Source organism: Spermophilus citellus, assembly GCF_964194105.1.
Source record: "Spermophilus citellus genome assembly, chromosome: 3".
NCBI classification, from domain to species: domain Eukaryota; kingdom Metazoa; phylum Chordata; class Mammalia; order Rodentia; family Sciuridae; genus Spermophilus; species Spermophilus citellus.
In genome coordinates, this window is record NC_138184.1 from 12,273,583 (window position 1) to 12,281,047 (window position 7,465).

The window sequence follows — 7,465 nt, forward strand, 5'->3', positions numbered from 1 at the left end:
GGATCATTCTCCTGGTCTTCTTGCCCCATAAGGACCTTGGTTCAGAATGAATAGACTTATCTATTTATTACCTATCACTAGACTTACTTGTGTAACTTACATGAAAACAAGCTCATGATTAAATATAGAACTCAGGGCTTCAGTAGATGGGGATAGGAGAAGTCAAACAGCCCAACACGTGACTCTCCTCTGGGCCAGGGAGAAGGTGCGTCTGAGTAAGTTTGTGTCTTACTGTTTCCTTTCCACCAAGAGCACCTTGTCCCCAACCAGAGACAAGACTTGGCATTCCCTACACTCACACCTGGAAAGTCAAGAAGGCAGGTCCCGCAGAGCCACCTGGTCCCCACACTACTATTGTTTATTACAAATTTTAGTTTTTTTTTCTGTATTTATGATTCATAATCATATTGAAATAAAAATGAGTAATTACTGTGAAAAATCAGACTATTCTTTTGAATACCCAGAAGACACCTTATTCTTTGCAGTCTTTATTGTTAAGTGTGCTAGTGTGCCATGCATACACTGTAGGTTTGAATGTCCCTGCCCCCAGATTACACCAAATTCTGTATTGCTTCCAGGCCCAATCTGAGTTCACCTGCAGAAATCTCATCTGTTATAAATATGGTGTGTGTTCTCCCTTATAAGTTCTAAGCTGACACTTGTAGCAACTAAATAATATTAATAAGTATATGCACTATTGAAAAAATCTCATTACTAATGGGGCTGTTGTATTTTTAAATCACTGCTCCTAAACTCAGGCTCCTCACCTTGCACCTGTAAAAAGATACAATATTATATTGTAAGTATTAACTTGATAAAACCATATGCATTATATTTCGACTTGCCTTTCCCATTCAACTTTGTGTATTGGAGGTTTTTAAAATATCAGCATATGAGCTGTACTATGGACTGGTGTGTCCTCTTTTTAAAATTTATACTGAGATACCCTATTTATTTTGCTATTCTTTATTGATGGTTGCTTGTATGTCATGAAATTTTTCACTCTTACAAATATACCGCAGCCAACCTAATAGCTTTTGGTAAACATGGGATTGTTTAATGTGATGTAGATCAAAAGAAGTGTGTTTGGTGGGCCTTAGGTATGCACCACTTAAATTTTCATAACTGGTACCAAATTGCTGAATAAACTGTCTACATGAATTGACTCCAATATCTACCAATAGGAATATCCATTTCACTCCTGGTCTAACAACTATTAAATATAATCAATTTTGCAGATTTTCCTAAACTAATGCTTGAAATATTAGCTTCCTTTTTAAAATTAATTTCAGTTTCCTTGATTGCTGTGTATTTATTTACCATTTGTTTTTCTCTTTCAGTTAAGAACATATAAATTTCTCTTTGTCCCAGTGGCTCAGGAGGCCGAGGCAGGAGGATTTCAAGTATCAAGCCAGCCTCAGCAACTCAGCCCTAAATAATGCTGCTGTGAACACTGGCGTGCAAGCATCTGTTTGAGTCCCAGTTTTCCGTTCTTTGGGGTGCACATGGATTGGGTCAAGATGCTGGGTGATGTGATAATTCTCTGTTTAACTTTCTGAGGAACTACCAAACTGTTTTCTACACTGGCTGGACCATTTTCCTTTCCCAGGAGTAGTGCATGAGGATTCCAGATTCTTCCCATCCTCACCAATATCATTATTTTTCTTTTAAAAAATGTTACTTTTTTCTTTTCTTCTTCTTCTTCTCCTTTTTTTTTTTTTTTTTTTTTTTTACAAACGGTACAGTTCTTTATTCTTGGTGACATTTCTACCGATTTCTACATTTTTAAAAACTTTCTTTCCTACATCTATGAACTTGAACAATTTCAATGTTTTCTTTTTATCTGAGTCATTCAGAATTAGAATTGGTTGTTTTGCTTTTTATTTTTTAATTTATATTGAGTTTTAAAAAATAAGTAATAGTGGAATGCATTACAATTCTTATTACACTATACAGCAGAATTTTTCATCTCTCTAGTTGTATATAAATTAAGTTGACACCAATTTGTGTCTTCATACATGTACTGTGGATAATATTGTCCATCACATTCCACCCCTCTGCCCTATCTAGAGTTCACCTATTCCTCTCATGCTCACTCTCCCTATCCCACTATGAATCAGCATCCTTATATCAAAGAGAACATTCAGCATTTGTTTTTTTGGGACTGACTAACTTCACTTAGCATTATCTTCTCCTATGCTATCTATTTACCTGCAAATGTCATGATTTTATTCTCTTTTATTGCTGAGTAAAATTCCATTGTGTATATATGCCACAGTTCTTTCCATTCATCCACTGAAGGGCATCCAGTTGGCTCCACAGTTTAGCTATTGTGAATTGTGCTTTTGTAAATATTGATGTTGCTGTGTCCCTGTAGTATGCTGGTTTTTAAATCCTTTGGGTATAGTCTGAGGAGAGGGATAGCTGTGTCAAATGGTGGTTCCATTCCCAGTTTTCTAAGGAATCTCCATTCTGCTTTCCATATTGGCTGCACCAATTTGCAGTCCCACCAGCAATGTATGAGTGTGCCTTTTCCCCTCACATCCTCGCCAACACTTTTTGTTGTTTGTCTTCATATTAGCTGCCATTCTGACTGGAGTGAGATGACATCTTAAGTAGTTTTGATTTGTATTTCTCTAATTGCTAGCAATGATAAACATTTTTTTTCATGTGTTTGTTGACTGATTGTAAATCCTCTTCTGAGAAGTGTCTGTTCAGGTCCTTGGCCCATTTGTTGATTGGGTTATTTGTTTTTTTTGGTGCTTAGCTTTTTGAGTTCTTTATATATCCTAGAGATTAGTGCTCTATCTGATGTGTGAGGGGTAGACATTTGCTTCCAGGATGTAGGCTCTCTGTTCACCTCACAGATTGTTTCTTTTGATGAGTAGAAACTTTTTAGTTTGAATCCATCCTATTTATTGATTCTTGGTTTTGATTCTTGCACCATAGGAGTCTTATTAAGGAAGTTGGGGCCTAATCCCACATGATGAATATTAGGGCCTAATTTTTCTTCTATTAGACATAGAGTCTCTGATTAAAATGTTGCTTTTTATATTACTTATTCACAACAGAATTGTCAATAATGTGTAATGGTCATTTCAGGGCCATTGCCAAATGTGCAACCTAAACACATATCGTTTCTTTGTGCTGAGATCATCCAAAAATCTTCTCTTCTTGACTAAAAAACAATTACATTCTGATTAGCTTTAGTGACTCTAGTATGCAACAGAACACCAGAACACATTCCTCCTGACTGTGACTTTGTGCCTGTTGACGACCTTCACTACCCTTCCTCTTCCCTGTCCAGCCCTGGTAACCATTAGTCTCCTCTCTCTCCCCAGACACCAGCAGTTCTGGGTTCCACCTCAAGGGTATTCTGCAGTCTGTGCCTCTCTATGTTTATTCTGGGCTGTGGAGTGCATCTCACTGTGGTTTTGTATCAGTTTCAAATTTTGGTCTCCATAAGTAAAGTTTGGTTGGGAGATGCCACACCCGCTCCTTTGGCATCTGTGGTGACTTCCACCCTCATGGCACAGCTGAGTCACTGTGAGAGACCATGTGGCCTGTGAAGTCATTGACTCTCTGCCCCTTCACAGAAGTTTGCTAGGACTTCCACTCAAGCAAGTAGGCAAGGTGAGAACCATGTTAGTGAGTGAGTGAGTGTGTGTGTGTGTGTGTGTGTGTGTGTGTGTGTGTGTGTTGCATGAGCTTCTCTAGGTCAGAGCTGCTGGGTAAGTGGGGGATGTGATGGACAGAAGGACAGTCCCCCACAGGTGTCCAAGCCCTCCTCTGTGCTATCTGTGATCTGTGGGGGACCAACCTCGCACATGCCTGAGTCACACTCCCTGGGTGGATGCTGAGGCGCTCAGTCACAGAAATGTGGCAGAGCTTTCCCTACCCTTCTTGGGTTTGAGGGACAGTGTCTGGTACATGGGTGTGTCTTCCTACAGCCCCATGGTGGAGCTATGTTCACCTGTTCCTTTGTAATATAATCCCTTGTCCTGTTTAGGGTAGAATCTTCCATGGAAGTGTTTTGAGTGTGTTCCCTTCTCTTACTGTGCCCTTGGGTGTGGCCTACCCAGGTGTCAGTCAACCTGCTGACGGTGGACACCATGAAGATACTCAGCCCCCTGAAACCTGACCCCTTGTCTCATTTTTATAGCTTCTCCTCAATAAAATGGGTGAGCATGTGCGCTCTCTCTCTCTCTCTCTCTCTCTCTCTCTCTCTCTCTCTTTCTTCCTGTGGACCCTTAAGGTCAGATGAGCCATCACAGTGACCCCAAAGAAAAAGGTACTTGTGTCTCTTGTGTGGTTATTTCGTATAGCCCAATTAGCCCAGTTTACCTGGAGTGACCCCTGAGCTGTTTAGTCGTGAGAACAGAAACCTGACAGTGATCATTTCACCCCACCTTTTGTATTTATGAATATTGTCTTTAAAATCAGAACAAATATCAAAAACCAACCAACCAAACAAAGAAACTGGCACTCTATTGCAATTACCCTCAACTCTGTTCTCTCTAGTTATTGCAAGGGCTAGCTATTGCTGCAGAACAAGCAGTCCTCAATGCAAATTGTATAATAGGGTTTTAATGGGACTACCTGTTGGGGGTTTTCTGAGTCTGGCTTAGGAAAAGAATATGGATGTTCACAGGAGAGCCTGTGGCCAGAAATCACAGGATGGGCAGGAAATTCATCTCCCTTATGAGCCATCCTTTGATCTTGAGGACTGAAGTCATTTTGAGCCTGAAGGACACACATATGGAAGATACAGGCATTGCTCCTTCTAGTGCTGTGGCAAAATTCAGAAAGGGGAGGAATATTTCACTTAGATCAATGGAAGGGGGTTAGCAAGGATGGTGCAATGTGATGGACATCATTATCCAAAGTACATGTATGAAGACACGAATTGGTATCAACATACTTCACCTACAACCAGAGGTATGAAAAATTGTGCCGTATATGTGTAATAAGAATTGTAATGCATTCCTCTGCATTTCTTTTTAAAAAATCAATTAAAAACAGGGTTAATATTTCTAGGCAGCACTGCACATTTTCAAGCAGATCAGTGACTCAATAATGCAACCTACAAAATGCTGACAGGTCTCAGTGAGAGAACCCCAACACAAGAACACCAACCTTCCACACCTCAGTGATTATATTTGCAAGATGAAAAGACACAGTTACGTAGCAATCCAATGTGTAATGTAGACATTTTTTCTCATCATATTTAAAGTCCTCTCTGATTCTGAGGCCAAAATAACCAAACTTTTAAGTTTTCCTTTCCACATAGACTTCAAGTGGAGACCTGTATTTGAAAATAAGCTTTGCCAGTGATTATGGTAGAGGCTGTGGACACCAAGCTGGGCAAGAGAAAAGAATCCAAATAGTGAGAAGAAAAGCCAAAGCTCAGCCATGAAGCTCAATGGTCTGTTGGAATCTGCCTCATCAGGAAGAGCAGCTGAGATGGGGACGCGCAGAGGCATGAGGGACCCACAAGGGCAAAGCCATGCTGTGGGATTCCATCCAGTATAGCATTATTACACAGGCCATCTTAACTGTCAAATGCATTTCCCCCACAGGAGTACCATGCACGACTGTGTGGTTTAGTATCAATAAAAGAAAAATTACGCCATGTGATCCATCATGAGAGAAGAAATGGTTTTCAGAAAAGCATGTCATCCTGTGAGATGAAAGTGAAGTTCCAATATCTCTAATCCAAGATTGAAAAGTCTCTTTGAGGGAGTATGCAGATGATAGAGAAGAAGACTGCTCAGATCTCAGAGGGAGCAGAGAGCTTAGCAGGATGAAGGTGAAATCAAAGGAACAGAAACTCCAGAGAACAAGGAGAAGGAACAAGTCTTACTTCTCTCTCTCAGATCAAAGTATTGAAATTTGTTTTCCTCTGAGGCTTTGAGCTCTGTGATCAACAGCAATCAAACACAGACAGGTCAGAGGGGAAGGGGATGGAGGTGCTGGTCCTATGGGGGTCCAGTAGGAGAGGTGAAAGGTGACCCTTGAGCAGAGGCCTGCAGGAGAGGAGGGTGCCTTCAGGTGGTCTGCATAGGCCTGGGCCTGGTGGGAGGGCGAGCAGTGCAGGGTCCTGAGGATGGTGCTGGCTTGGCACATCCACGTTTCAAAGGAGCCCTGGGGGCAGCAAGTGTGAGCTGGTGGGTGCACAGGAGGCCCCGTCTGTGAATGCTGAGGAGGGAGCTGCCTCCTGGCTGCTGTGGAGATGCTGAGATCCTCAGGAGGGGCCTTTGTTCCCCTGCCCTCTTGTGACTGTTGCTGGAGGCAGCTTTACTGAGGTGGCTGACCCCCGAGGAGCTGCACATACTTTATGTGGATGAGAAGATACAGACACACGTGACCCTGGCTGTCCCTTTACCACTTCAGTGTCATAGATGTGCCCATCTCCTCTACAAGTTTCCCCTTGTGTTTATTTTTTTTTATTGGTTGTTCACAACATTACAAAGCTCTTGACATATCATAATTCATACATTAGATTGAAGTGGGTTATGAACCCCCAATTTTACCCCAAATGCAGATTGCAGAATCACGTCGGTTACACATCCACAATTTTACATAATGCCCTATTAGTAATTGTTGTATTCTGCTACCTTTCCTATCCCCTCCCCTTGTGTTTCTTATTTTTTTTGTTTTTTTTTCCGTTAGCAGGACCTCTTACCCTAAGGTCTACCCCAACAGCGAATTTTCACCTCTATGATATTATACCATTACAATCATTGTGCTGGTTCTATGCTGCACAGCAGGTGTCTGGATATCAATCCCATGTACAACTTTACACCCTGTACACACAGCCCACATGTCCCCCACTCGAGGTCCTGACACCACTGTTCAATTCTGTGTATCTATGAGTCTGACAACTTGCGGTATCTCATGGATGTTACAATCACACATTGTTTTGATGTCAAAGGTACCCTGTGGACCAGAGTGGGTCGCTCCTCGTTTCTCCCTGTTAGTTGGGAACAGGGGTCTGTATTATAACTGTGTCAGTTTAGCAGACAGCACCATACAGGAGAGGACACATTACAGCCCCATATCCTTGATGAACACAGAAGCCTAGAACCTGCAACAAAAGAATTGCAAAATGAGTCCAACGGTGTGTTAAAAGGATCATTCCCAAATTGGAATATATGAGTGAGTGCCCCTGATCTAGACTGATCTCCATAAAAATCTACACCTCTTTTGACATTCTGTCATCTTCCTACAGAGGATTTATCCTTGGGGACATTGTAACATACAGGCATTTATTTTTGTGTATCCTACACTTTCCATTATAAAGTAAGGTCCAAACAAGAAGAGATTCTCCCTGTTCTGTTTATTTTTTTAATCAATGGTGGAAATTTATATAGAGAAACATTAAGGAAATTTAGAGTTTTTACCCAGAACAACACATAGTTTCAAAACAATTTCTTTTAATGAAATAGATTGAAAATATAAAACA